General features: G+C 40.2%; 34 non-coding genes across 34 annotated transcripts; all 34 read right to left on the bottom strand.

The window, feature by feature from the left end:
- Window positions 1–14: 14 nt before the first annotated feature.
- LOC127111137 (5S ribosomal RNA) lies at window positions 15–133 on the bottom strand. The gene has a single exon (XR_007797904.1). It is a non-coding gene; the product is annotated as a 5S ribosomal RNA (ribosomal RNA).
- Window positions 134–294: 161 nt separating this feature from the next.
- LOC127111126 (5S ribosomal RNA) lies at window positions 295–413 on the bottom strand. Its single transcript, XR_007797893.1, has one exon. It is a non-coding gene; the product is annotated as a 5S ribosomal RNA (ribosomal RNA).
- Window positions 414–574: 161 nt separating this feature from the next.
- On the bottom strand, window positions 575–693 carry LOC127111115 (5S ribosomal RNA). The gene has a single exon (XR_007797882.1). It is a non-coding gene; the product is annotated as a 5S ribosomal RNA (ribosomal RNA).
- Window positions 694–854: 161 nt separating this feature from the next.
- LOC127111102 (5S ribosomal RNA) lies at window positions 855–973 on the bottom strand. Its single transcript, XR_007797870.1, has one exon. It is a non-coding gene; the product is annotated as a 5S ribosomal RNA (ribosomal RNA).
- Window positions 974–1,134: 161 nt separating this feature from the next.
- Window positions 1,135–1,253, bottom strand: LOC127111091 (5S ribosomal RNA). The gene has a single exon (XR_007797859.1). It is a non-coding gene; the product is annotated as a 5S ribosomal RNA (ribosomal RNA).
- A 161-nt stretch (window positions 1,254–1,414) lies between these two features.
- Window positions 1,415–1,533, bottom strand: LOC127111080 (5S ribosomal RNA). The gene has a single exon (XR_007797848.1). It is a non-coding gene; the product is annotated as a 5S ribosomal RNA (ribosomal RNA).
- A 161-nt stretch (window positions 1,534–1,694) lies between these two features.
- LOC127111069 (5S ribosomal RNA) lies at window positions 1,695–1,813 on the bottom strand. Its single transcript, XR_007797837.1, has one exon. It is a non-coding gene; the product is annotated as a 5S ribosomal RNA (ribosomal RNA).
- Window positions 1,814–1,974: 161 nt separating this feature from the next.
- LOC127111058 (5S ribosomal RNA) lies at window positions 1,975–2,093 on the bottom strand. Its single transcript, XR_007797826.1, has one exon. It is a non-coding gene; the product is annotated as a 5S ribosomal RNA (ribosomal RNA).
- Window positions 2,094–2,254: 161 nt separating this feature from the next.
- LOC127111047 (5S ribosomal RNA) lies at window positions 2,255–2,373 on the bottom strand. Its single transcript, XR_007797815.1, has one exon. It is a non-coding gene; the product is annotated as a 5S ribosomal RNA (ribosomal RNA).
- Window positions 2,374–2,534: 161 nt separating this feature from the next.
- LOC127111036 (5S ribosomal RNA) lies at window positions 2,535–2,653 on the bottom strand. Its single transcript, XR_007797804.1, has one exon. It is a non-coding gene; the product is annotated as a 5S ribosomal RNA (ribosomal RNA).
- Window positions 2,654–2,814: 161 nt separating this feature from the next.
- On the bottom strand, window positions 2,815–2,933 carry LOC127111025 (5S ribosomal RNA). Its single transcript, XR_007797793.1, has one exon. It is a non-coding gene; the product is annotated as a 5S ribosomal RNA (ribosomal RNA).
- Window positions 2,934–3,094: 161 nt separating this feature from the next.
- LOC127111013 (5S ribosomal RNA) lies at window positions 3,095–3,213 on the bottom strand. The gene has a single exon (XR_007797782.1). It is a non-coding gene; the product is annotated as a 5S ribosomal RNA (ribosomal RNA).
- Window positions 3,214–3,374: 161 nt separating this feature from the next.
- Window positions 3,375–3,493, bottom strand: LOC127111000 (5S ribosomal RNA). The gene has a single exon (XR_007797771.1). It is a non-coding gene; the product is annotated as a 5S ribosomal RNA (ribosomal RNA).
- A 161-nt stretch (window positions 3,494–3,654) lies between these two features.
- On the bottom strand, window positions 3,655–3,773 carry LOC127110988 (5S ribosomal RNA). Its single transcript, XR_007797759.1, has one exon. It is a non-coding gene; the product is annotated as a 5S ribosomal RNA (ribosomal RNA).
- Window positions 3,774–3,934: 161 nt separating this feature from the next.
- LOC127110976 (5S ribosomal RNA) lies at window positions 3,935–4,053 on the bottom strand. Its single transcript, XR_007797748.1, has one exon. It is a non-coding gene; the product is annotated as a 5S ribosomal RNA (ribosomal RNA).
- Window positions 4,054–4,214: 161 nt separating this feature from the next.
- LOC127110964 (5S ribosomal RNA) lies at window positions 4,215–4,333 on the bottom strand. The gene has a single exon (XR_007797737.1). It is a non-coding gene; the product is annotated as a 5S ribosomal RNA (ribosomal RNA).
- A 161-nt stretch (window positions 4,334–4,494) lies between these two features.
- Window positions 4,495–4,613, bottom strand: LOC127110952 (5S ribosomal RNA). Its single transcript, XR_007797726.1, has one exon. It is a non-coding gene; the product is annotated as a 5S ribosomal RNA (ribosomal RNA).
- A 161-nt stretch (window positions 4,614–4,774) lies between these two features.
- On the bottom strand, window positions 4,775–4,893 carry LOC127110941 (5S ribosomal RNA). The gene has a single exon (XR_007797715.1). It is a non-coding gene; the product is annotated as a 5S ribosomal RNA (ribosomal RNA).
- Window positions 4,894–5,054: 161 nt separating this feature from the next.
- Window positions 5,055–5,173, bottom strand: LOC127110929 (5S ribosomal RNA). Its single transcript, XR_007797704.1, has one exon. It is a non-coding gene; the product is annotated as a 5S ribosomal RNA (ribosomal RNA).
- A 161-nt stretch (window positions 5,174–5,334) lies between these two features.
- Window positions 5,335–5,453, bottom strand: LOC127110917 (5S ribosomal RNA). Its single transcript, XR_007797693.1, has one exon. It is a non-coding gene; the product is annotated as a 5S ribosomal RNA (ribosomal RNA).
- Window positions 5,454–5,614: 161 nt separating this feature from the next.
- LOC127110906 (5S ribosomal RNA) lies at window positions 5,615–5,733 on the bottom strand. The gene has a single exon (XR_007797682.1). It is a non-coding gene; the product is annotated as a 5S ribosomal RNA (ribosomal RNA).
- Window positions 5,734–5,894: 161 nt separating this feature from the next.
- LOC127110895 (5S ribosomal RNA) lies at window positions 5,895–6,013 on the bottom strand. Its single transcript, XR_007797671.1, has one exon. It is a non-coding gene; the product is annotated as a 5S ribosomal RNA (ribosomal RNA).
- A 161-nt stretch (window positions 6,014–6,174) lies between these two features.
- LOC127110884 (5S ribosomal RNA) lies at window positions 6,175–6,293 on the bottom strand. Its single transcript, XR_007797660.1, has one exon. It is a non-coding gene; the product is annotated as a 5S ribosomal RNA (ribosomal RNA).
- A 161-nt stretch (window positions 6,294–6,454) lies between these two features.
- LOC127110872 (5S ribosomal RNA) lies at window positions 6,455–6,573 on the bottom strand. Its single transcript, XR_007797648.1, has one exon. It is a non-coding gene; the product is annotated as a 5S ribosomal RNA (ribosomal RNA).
- A 161-nt stretch (window positions 6,574–6,734) lies between these two features.
- On the bottom strand, window positions 6,735–6,853 carry LOC127110860 (5S ribosomal RNA). The gene has a single exon (XR_007797637.1). It is a non-coding gene; the product is annotated as a 5S ribosomal RNA (ribosomal RNA).
- A 161-nt stretch (window positions 6,854–7,014) lies between these two features.
- LOC127110848 (5S ribosomal RNA) lies at window positions 7,015–7,133 on the bottom strand. The gene has a single exon (XR_007797625.1). It is a non-coding gene; the product is annotated as a 5S ribosomal RNA (ribosomal RNA).
- Window positions 7,134–7,294: 161 nt separating this feature from the next.
- Window positions 7,295–7,413, bottom strand: LOC127110836 (5S ribosomal RNA). The gene has a single exon (XR_007797614.1). It is a non-coding gene; the product is annotated as a 5S ribosomal RNA (ribosomal RNA).
- A 161-nt stretch (window positions 7,414–7,574) lies between these two features.
- LOC127110824 (5S ribosomal RNA) lies at window positions 7,575–7,693 on the bottom strand. Its single transcript, XR_007797603.1, has one exon. It is a non-coding gene; the product is annotated as a 5S ribosomal RNA (ribosomal RNA).
- Window positions 7,694–7,854: 161 nt separating this feature from the next.
- LOC127110813 (5S ribosomal RNA) lies at window positions 7,855–7,973 on the bottom strand. Its single transcript, XR_007797592.1, has one exon. It is a non-coding gene; the product is annotated as a 5S ribosomal RNA (ribosomal RNA).
- A 161-nt stretch (window positions 7,974–8,134) lies between these two features.
- On the bottom strand, window positions 8,135–8,253 carry LOC127110802 (5S ribosomal RNA). The gene has a single exon (XR_007797581.1). It is a non-coding gene; the product is annotated as a 5S ribosomal RNA (ribosomal RNA).
- Window positions 8,254–8,414: 161 nt separating this feature from the next.
- Window positions 8,415–8,533, bottom strand: LOC127110790 (5S ribosomal RNA). The gene has a single exon (XR_007797570.1). It is a non-coding gene; the product is annotated as a 5S ribosomal RNA (ribosomal RNA).
- A 161-nt stretch (window positions 8,534–8,694) lies between these two features.
- On the bottom strand, window positions 8,695–8,813 carry LOC127110778 (5S ribosomal RNA). The gene has a single exon (XR_007797559.1). It is a non-coding gene; the product is annotated as a 5S ribosomal RNA (ribosomal RNA).
- Window positions 8,814–8,974: 161 nt separating this feature from the next.
- LOC127110767 (5S ribosomal RNA) lies at window positions 8,975–9,093 on the bottom strand. The gene has a single exon (XR_007797548.1). It is a non-coding gene; the product is annotated as a 5S ribosomal RNA (ribosomal RNA).
- Window positions 9,094–9,254: 161 nt separating this feature from the next.
- On the bottom strand, window positions 9,255–9,373 carry LOC127110754 (5S ribosomal RNA). The gene has a single exon (XR_007797536.1). It is a non-coding gene; the product is annotated as a 5S ribosomal RNA (ribosomal RNA).
- Window position 9,374: the final 1 nt, after the last annotated feature.

Genomic DNA, 9,374 nt, shown 5'->3' with positions numbered 1-9,374 from the left:
AAATCGCAAAAAAAGAGGTGCAACACAAGGACTTCCCAGGAGGTCACCCATCCTAGTACTACTCTCGCCCAAGCACGCTTAACTGCGGAGTTCTGATGGGATCCGGTGCATTAGTGCTGGTATGATCGCACCTGATATCTCATGCGCTTTGATTGTATATATTTTATTTCTTTCACTTATTAACGGCAAAACAAACATAATTAACGCTGAAATGCTTGTCTTCTCCTACTTTTTCCGACTCTTTTACGCCGATTAACAGAAATAAAAAGAAGTATTTAAAAAATCGCAAAAAAAGAGGTGCAACACAAGGACTTCCCAGGAGGTCACCCATCCTAGTACTACTCTCGCCCAAGCACGCTTAACTGCGGAGTTCTGATGGGATCCGGTGCATTAGTGCTGGTATGATCGCACCTGATATCTCATGCGCTTTGATTGTATATATTTTATTTCTTTCACTTATTAACGGCAAAACAAACATAATTAACGCTGAAATGCTTGTCTTCTCCTACTTTTTCCGACTCTTTTACGCCGATTAACAGAAATAAAAAGAAGTATTTAAAAAATCGCAAAAAAAGAGGTGCAACACAAGGACTTCCCAGGAGGTCACCCATCCTAGTACTACTCTCGCCCAAGCACGCTTAACTGCGGAGTTCTGATGGGATCCGGTGCATTAGTGCTGGTATGATCGCACCTGATATCTCATGCGCTTTGATTGTATATATTTTATTTCTTTCACTTATTAACGGCAAAACAAACATAATTAACGCTGAAATGCTTGTCTTCTCCTACTTTTTCCGACTCTTTTACGCCGATTAACAGAAATAAAAAGAAGTATTTAAAAAATCGCAAAAAAAGAGGTGCAACACAAGGACTTCCCAGGAGGTCACCCATCCTAGTACTACTCTCGCCCAAGCACGCTTAACTGCGGAGTTCTGATGGGATCCGGTGCATTAGTGCTGGTATGATCGCACCTGATATCTCATGCGCTTTGATTGTATATATTTTATTTCTTTCACTTATTAACGGCAAAACAAACATAATTAACGCTGAAATGCTTGTCTTCTCCTACTTTTTCCGACTCTTTTACGCCGATTAACAGAAATAAAAAGAAGTATTTAAAAAATCGCAAAAAAAGAGGTGCAACACAAGGACTTCCCAGGAGGTCACCCATCCTAGTACTACTCTCGCCCAAGCACGCTTAACTGCGGAGTTCTGATGGGATCCGGTGCATTAGTGCTGGTATGATCGCACCTGATATCTCATGCGCTTTGATTGTATATATTTTATTTCTTTCACTTATTAACGGCAAAACAAACATAATTAACGCTGAAATGCTTGTCTTCTCCTACTTTTTCCGACTCTTTTACGCCGATTAACAGAAATAAAAAGAAGTATTTAAAAAATCGCAAAAAAAGAGGTGCAACACAAGGACTTCCCAGGAGGTCACCCATCCTAGTACTACTCTCGCCCAAGCACGCTTAACTGCGGAGTTCTGATGGGATCCGGTGCATTAGTGCTGGTATGATCGCACCTGATATCTCATGCGCTTTGATTGTATATATTTTATTTCTTTCACTTATTAACGGCAAAACAAACATAATTAACGCTGAAATGCTTGTCTTCTCCTACTTTTTCCGACTCTTTTACGCCGATTAACAGAAATAAAAAGAAGTATTTAAAAAATCGCAAAAAAAGAGGTGCAACACAAGGACTTCCCAGGAGGTCACCCATCCTAGTACTACTCTCGCCCAAGCACGCTTAACTGCGGAGTTCTGATGGGATCCGGTGCATTAGTGCTGGTATGATCGCACCTGATATCTCATGCGCTTTGATTGTATATATTTTATTTCTTTCACTTATTAACGGCAAAACAAACATAATTAACGCTGAAATGCTTGTCTTCTCCTACTTTTTCCGACTCTTTTACGCCGATTAACAGAAATAAAAAGAAGTATTTAAAAAATCGCAAAAAAAGAGGTGCAACACAAGGACTTCCCAGGAGGTCACCCATCCTAGTACTACTCTCGCCCAAGCACGCTTAACTGCGGAGTTCTGATGGGATCCGGTGCATTAGTGCTGGTATGATCGCACCTGATATCTCATGCGCTTTGATTGTATATATTTTATTTCTTTCACTTATTAACGGCAAAACAAACATAATTAACGCTGAAATGCTTGTCTTCTCCTACTTTTTCCGACTCTTTTACGCCGATTAACAGAAATAAAAAGAAGTATTTAAAAAATCGCAAAAAAAGAGGTGCAACACAAGGACTTCCCAGGAGGTCACCCATCCTAGTACTACTCTCGCCCAAGCACGCTTAACTGCGGAGTTCTGATGGGATCCGGTGCATTAGTGCTGGTATGATCGCACCTGATATCTCATGCGCTTTGATTGTATATATTTTATTTCTTTCACTTATTAACGGCAAAACAAACATAATTAACGCTGAAATGCTTGTCTTCTCCTACTTTTTCCGACTCTTTTACGCCGATTAACAGAAATAAAAAGAAGTATTTAAAAAATCGCAAAAAAAGAGGTGCAACACAAGGACTTCCCAGGAGGTCACCCATCCTAGTACTACTCTCGCCCAAGCACGCTTAACTGCGGAGTTCTGATGGGATCCGGTGCATTAGTGCTGGTATGATCGCACCTGATATCTCATGCGCTTTGATTGTATATATTTTATTTCTTTCACTTATTAACGGCAAAACAAACATAATTAACGCTGAAATGCTTGTCTTCTCCTACTTTTTCCGACTCTTTTACGCCGATTAACAGAAATAAAAAGAAGTATTTAAAAAATCGCAAAAAAAGAGGTGCAACACAAGGACTTCCCAGGAGGTCACCCATCCTAGTACTACTCTCGCCCAAGCACGCTTAACTGCGGAGTTCTGATGGGATCCGGTGCATTAGTGCTGGTATGATCGCACCTGATATCTCATGCGCTTTGATTGTATATATTTTATTTCTTTCACTTATTAACGGCAAAACAAACATAATTAACGCTGAAATGCTTGTCTTCTCCTACTTTTTCCGACTCTTTTACGCCGATTAACAGAAATAAAAAGAAGTATTTAAAAAATCGCAAAAAAAGAGGTGCAACACAAGGACTTCCCAGGAGGTCACCCATCCTAGTACTACTCTCGCCCAAGCACGCTTAACTGCGGAGTTCTGATGGGATCCGGTGCATTAGTGCTGGTATGATCGCACCTGATATCTCATGCGCTTTGATTGTATATATTTTATTTCTTTCACTTATTAACGGCAAAACAAACATAATTAACGCTGAAATGCTTGTCTTCTCCTACTTTTTCCGACTCTTTTACGCCGATTAACAGAAATAAAAAGAAGTATTTAAAAAATCGCAAAAAAAGAGGTGCAACACAAGGACTTCCCAGGAGGTCACCCATCCTAGTACTACTCTCGCCCAAGCACGCTTAACTGCGGAGTTCTGATGGGATCCGGTGCATTAGTGCTGGTATGATCGCACCTGATATCTCATGCGCTTTGATTGTATATATTTTATTTCTTTCACTTATTAACGGCAAAACAAACATAATTAACGCTGAAATGCTTGTCTTCTCCTACTTTTTCCGACTCTTTTACGCCGATTAACAGAAATAAAAAGAAGTATTTAAAAAATCGCAAAAAAAGAGGTGCAACACAAGGACTTCCCAGGAGGTCACCCATCCTAGTACTACTCTCGCCCAAGCACGCTTAACTGCGGAGTTCTGATGGGATCCGGTGCATTAGTGCTGGTATGATCGCACCTGATATCTCATGCGCTTTGATTGTATATATTTTATTTCTTTCACTTATTAACGGCAAAACAAACATAATTAACGCTGAAATGCTTGTCTTCTCCTACTTTTTCCGACTCTTTTACGCCGATTAACAGAAATAAAAAGAAGTATTTAAAAAATCGCAAAAAAAGAGGTGCAACACAAGGACTTCCCAGGAGGTCACCCATCCTAGTACTACTCTCGCCCAAGCACGCTTAACTGCGGAGTTCTGATGGGATCCGGTGCATTAGTGCTGGTATGATCGCACCTGATATCTCATGCGCTTTGATTGTATATATTTTATTTCTTTCACTTATTAACGGCAAAACAAACATAATTAACGCTGAAATGCTTGTCTTCTCCTACTTTTTCCGACTCTTTTACGCCGATTAACAGAAATAAAAAGAAGTATTTAAAAAATCGCAAAAAAAGAGGTGCAACACAAGGACTTCCCAGGAGGTCACCCATCCTAGTACTACTCTCGCCCAAGCACGCTTAACTGCGGAGTTCTGATGGGATCCGGTGCATTAGTGCTGGTATGATCGCACCTGATATCTCATGCGCTTTGATTGTATATATTTTATTTCTTTCACTTATTAACGGCAAAACAAACATAATTAACGCTGAAATGCTTGTCTTCTCCTACTTTTTCCGACTCTTTTACGCCGATTAACAGAAATAAAAAGAAGTATTTAAAAAATCGCAAAAAAAGAGGTGCAACACAAGGACTTCCCAGGAGGTCACCCATCCTAGTACTACTCTCGCCCAAGCACGCTTAACTGCGGAGTTCTGATGGGATCCGGTGCATTAGTGCTGGTATGATCGCACCTGATATCTCATGCGCTTTGATTGTATATATTTTATTTCTTTCACTTATTAACGGCAAAACAAACATAATTAACGCTGAAATGCTTGTCTTCTCCTACTTTTTCCGACTCTTTTACGCCGATTAACAGAAATAAAAAGAAGTATTTAAAAAATCGCAAAAAAAGAGGTGCAACACAAGGACTTCCCAGGAGGTCACCCATCCTAGTACTACTCTCGCCCAAGCACGCTTAACTGCGGAGTTCTGATGGGATCCGGTGCATTAGTGCTGGTATGATCGCACCTGATATCTCATGCGCTTTGATTGTATATATTTTATTTCTTTCACTTATTAACGGCAAAACAAACATAATTAACGCTGAAATGCTTGTCTTCTCCTACTTTTTCCGACTCTTTTACGCCGATTAACAGAAATAAAAAGAAGTATTTAAAAAATCGCAAAAAAAGAGGTGCAACACAAGGACTTCCCAGGAGGTCACCCATCCTAGTACTACTCTCGCCCAAGCACGCTTAACTGCGGAGTTCTGATGGGATCCGGTGCATTAGTGCTGGTATGATCGCACCTGATATCTCATGCGCTTTGATTGTATATATTTTATTTCTTTCACTTATTAACGGCAAAACAAACATAATTAACGCTGAAATGCTTGTCTTCTCCTACTTTTTCCGACTCTTTTACGCCGATTAACAGAAATAAAAAGAAGTATTTAAAAAATCGCAAAAAAAGAGGTGCAACACAAGGACTTCCCAGGAGGTCACCCATCCTAGTACTACTCTCGCCCAAGCACGCTTAACTGCGGAGTTCTGATGGGATCCGGTGCATTAGTGCTGGTATGATCGCACCTGATATCTCATGCGCTTTGATTGTATATATTTTATTTCTTTCACTTATTAACGGCAAAACAAACATAATTAACGCTGAAATGCTTGTCTTCTCCTACTTTTTCCGACTCTTTTACGCCGATTAACAGAAATAAAAAGAAGTATTTAAAAAATCGCAAAAAAAGAGGTGCAACACAAGGACTTCCCAGGAGGTCACCCATCCTAGTACTACTCTCGCCCAAGCACGCTTAACTGCGGAGTTCTGATGGGATCCGGTGCATTAGTGCTGGTATGATCGCACCTGATATCTCATGCGCTTTGATTGTATATATTTTATTTCTTTCACTTATTAACGGCAAAACAAACATAATTAACGCTGAAATGCTTGTCTTCTCCTACTTTTTCCGACTCTTTTACGCCGATTAACAGAAATAAAAAGAAGTATTTAAAAAATCGCAAAAAAAGAGGTGCAACACAAGGACTTCCCAGGAGGTCACCCATCCTAGTACTACTCTCGCCCAAGCACGCTTAACTGCGGAGTTCTGATGGGATCCGGTGCATTAGTGCTGGTATGATCGCACCTGATATCTCATGCGCTTTGATTGTATATATTTTATTTCTTTCACTTATTAACGGCAAAACAAACATAATTAACGCTGAAATGCTTGTCTTCTCCTACTTTTTCCGACTCTTTTACGCCGATTAACAGAAATAAAAAGAAGTATTTAAAAAATCGCAAAAAAAGAGGTGCAACACAAGGACTTCCCAGGAGGTCACCCATCCTAGTACTACTCTCGCCCAAGCACGCTTAACTGCGGAGTTCTGATGGGATCCGGTGCATTAGTGCTGGTATGATCGCACCTGATATCTCATGCGCTTTGATTGTATATATTTTATTTCTTTCACTTATTAACGGCAAAACAAACATAATTAACGCTGAAATGCTTGTCTTCTCCTACTTTTTCCGACTCTTTTACGCCGATTAACAGAAATAAAAAGAAGTATTTAAAAAATCGCAAAAAAAGAGGTGCAACACAAGGACTTCCCAGGAGGTCACCCATCCTAGTACTACTCTCGCCCAAGCACGCTTAACTGCGGAGTTCTGATGGGATCCGGTGCATTAGTGCTGGTATGATCGCACCTGATATCTCATGCGCTTTGATTGTATATATTTTATTTCTTTCACTTATTAACGGCAAAACAAACATAATTAACGCTGAAATGCTTGTCTTCTCCTACTTTTTCCGACTCTTTTACGCCGATTAACAGAAATAAAAAGAAGTATTTAAAAAATCGCAAAAAAAGAGGTGCAACACAAGGACTTCCCAGGAGGTCACCCATCCTAGTACTACTCTCGCCCAAGCACGCTTAACTGCGGAGTTCTGATGGGATCCGGTGCATTAGTGCTGGTATGATCGCACCTGATATCTCATGCGCTTTGATTGTATATATTTTATTTCTTTCACTTATTAACGGCAAAACAAACATAATTAACGCTGAAATGCTTGTCTTCTCCTACTTTTTCCGACTCTTTTACGCCGATTAACAGAAATAAAAAGAAGTATTTAAAAAATCGCAAAAAAAGAGGTGCAACACAAGGACTTCCCAGGAGGTCACCCATCCTAGTACTACTCTCGCCCAAGCACGCTTAACTGCGGAGTTCTGATGGGATCCGGTGCATTAGTGCTGGTATGATCGCACCTGATATCTCATGCGCTTTGATTGTATATATTTTATTTCTTTCACTTATTAACGGCAAAACAAACATAATTAACGCTGAAATGCTTGTCTTCTCCTACTTTTTCCGACTCTTTTACGCCGATTAACAGAAATAAAAAGAAGTATTTAAAAAATCGCAAAAAAAGAGGTGCAACACAAGGACTTCCCAGGAGGTCACCCATCCTAGTACTACTCTCGCCCAAGCACGCTTAACTGCGGAGTTCTGATGGGATCCGGTGCATTAGTGCTGGTATGATCGCACCTGATATCTCATGCGCTTTGATTGTATATATTTTATTTCTTTCACTTATTAACGGCAAAACAAACATAATTAACGCTGAAATGCTTGTCTTCTCCTACTTTTTCCGACTCTTTTACGCCGATTAACAGAAATAAAAAGAAGTATTTAAAAAATCGCAAAAAAAGAGGTGCAACACAAGGACTTCCCAGGAGGTCACCCATCCTAGTACTACTCTCGCCCAAGCACGCTTAACTGCGGAGTTCTGATGGGATCCGGTGCATTAGTGCTGGTATGATCGCACCTGATATCTCATGCGCTTTGATTGTATATATTTTATTTCTTTCACTTATTAACGGCAAAACAAACATAATTAACGCTGAAATGCTTGTCTTCTCCTACTTTTTCCGACTCTTTTACGCCGATTAACAGAAATAAAAAGAAGTATTTAAAAAATCGCAAAAAAAGAGGTGCAACACAAGGACTTCCCAGGAGGTCACCCATCCTAGTACTACTCTCGCCCAAGCACGCTTAACTGCGGAGTTCTGATGGGATCCGGTGCATTAGTGCTGGTATGATCGCACCTGATATCTCATGCGCTTTGATTGTATATATTTTATTTCTTTCACTTATTAACGGCAAAACAAACATAATTAACGCTGAAATGCTTGTCTTCTCCTACTTTTTCCGACTCTTTTACGCCGATTAACAGAAATAAAAAGAAGTATTTAAAAAATCGCAAAAAAAGAGGTGCAACACAAGGACTTCCCAGGAGGTCACCCATCCTAGTACTACTCTCGCCCAAGCACGCTTAACTGCGGAGTTCTGATGGGATCCGGTGCATTAGTGCTGGTATGATCGCACCTGATATCTCATGCGCTTTGATTGTATATATTTTATTTCTTTCACTTATTAACGGCAAAACAAACATAATTAACGCTGAAATGCTTGTCTTCTCCTACTTTTTCCGACTCTTTTACGCCGATTAACAGAAATAAAAAGAAGTATTTAAAAAATCGCAAAAAAAGAGGTGCAACACAAGGACTTCCCAGGAGGTCACCCATCCTAGTACTACTCTCGCCCAAGCACGCTTAACTGCGGAGTTCTGATGGGATCCGGTGCATTAGTGCTGGTATGATCGCACCTGATATCTCATGCGCTTTGATTGTATATATTTTATTTCTTTCACTTATTAACGGCAAAACAAACATAATTAACGCTGAAATGCTTGTCTTCTCCTACTTTTTCCGACTCTTTTACGCCGATTAACAGAAATAAAAAGAAGTATTTAAAAAATCGCAAAAAAAGAGGTGCAACACAAGGACTTCCCAGGAGGTCACCCATCCTAGTACTACTCTCGCCCAAGCACGCTTAACTGCGGAGTTCTGATGGGATCCGGTGCATTAGTGCTGGTATGATCGCACCTGATATCTCATGCGCTTTGATTGTATATATTTTATTTCTTTCACTTATTAACGGCAAAACAAACATAATTAACGCTGAAATGCTTGTCTTCTCCTACTTTTTCCGACTCTTTTACGCCGATTAACAGAAATAAAAAGAAGTATTTAAAAAATCGCAAAAAAAGAGGTGCAACACAAGGACTTCCCAGGAGGTCACCCATCCTAGTACTACTCTCGCCCAAGCACGCTTAACTGCGGAGTTCTGATGGGATCCGGTGCATTAGTGCTGGTATGATCGCACCTGATATCTCATGCGCTTTGATTGTATATATTTTATTTCTTTCACTTATTAACGGCAAAACAAACATAATTAACGCTGAAATGCTTGTCTTCTCCTACTTTTTCCGACTCTTTTACGCCGATTAACAGAAATAAAAAGAAGTATTTAAAAAATCGCAAAAAAAGAGGTGCAACACAAGGACTTCCCAGGAGGTCACCCATCCTAGTACTACTCTCGCCCAAGCACGCTTAACTGCGGAGTTCTGATGGGATCCGGTGCATTAGTGCTGGTATGATCGCACCTG

The sequence above is a fragment of the Lathyrus oleraceus genome, unplaced genomic scaffold, assembly GCF_024323335.1.
Source record: "Lathyrus oleraceus cultivar Zhongwan6 unplaced genomic scaffold, CAAS_Psat_ZW6_1.0 chrUn0005, whole genome shotgun sequence".
In the NCBI taxonomy this organism is placed as follows: domain Eukaryota; kingdom Viridiplantae; phylum Streptophyta; class Magnoliopsida; order Fabales; family Fabaceae; genus Lathyrus; species Lathyrus oleraceus.
Note: the sequence above shows the minus strand (reverse complement) of the source record. Positions and strands in the feature narration are given on the sequence as shown.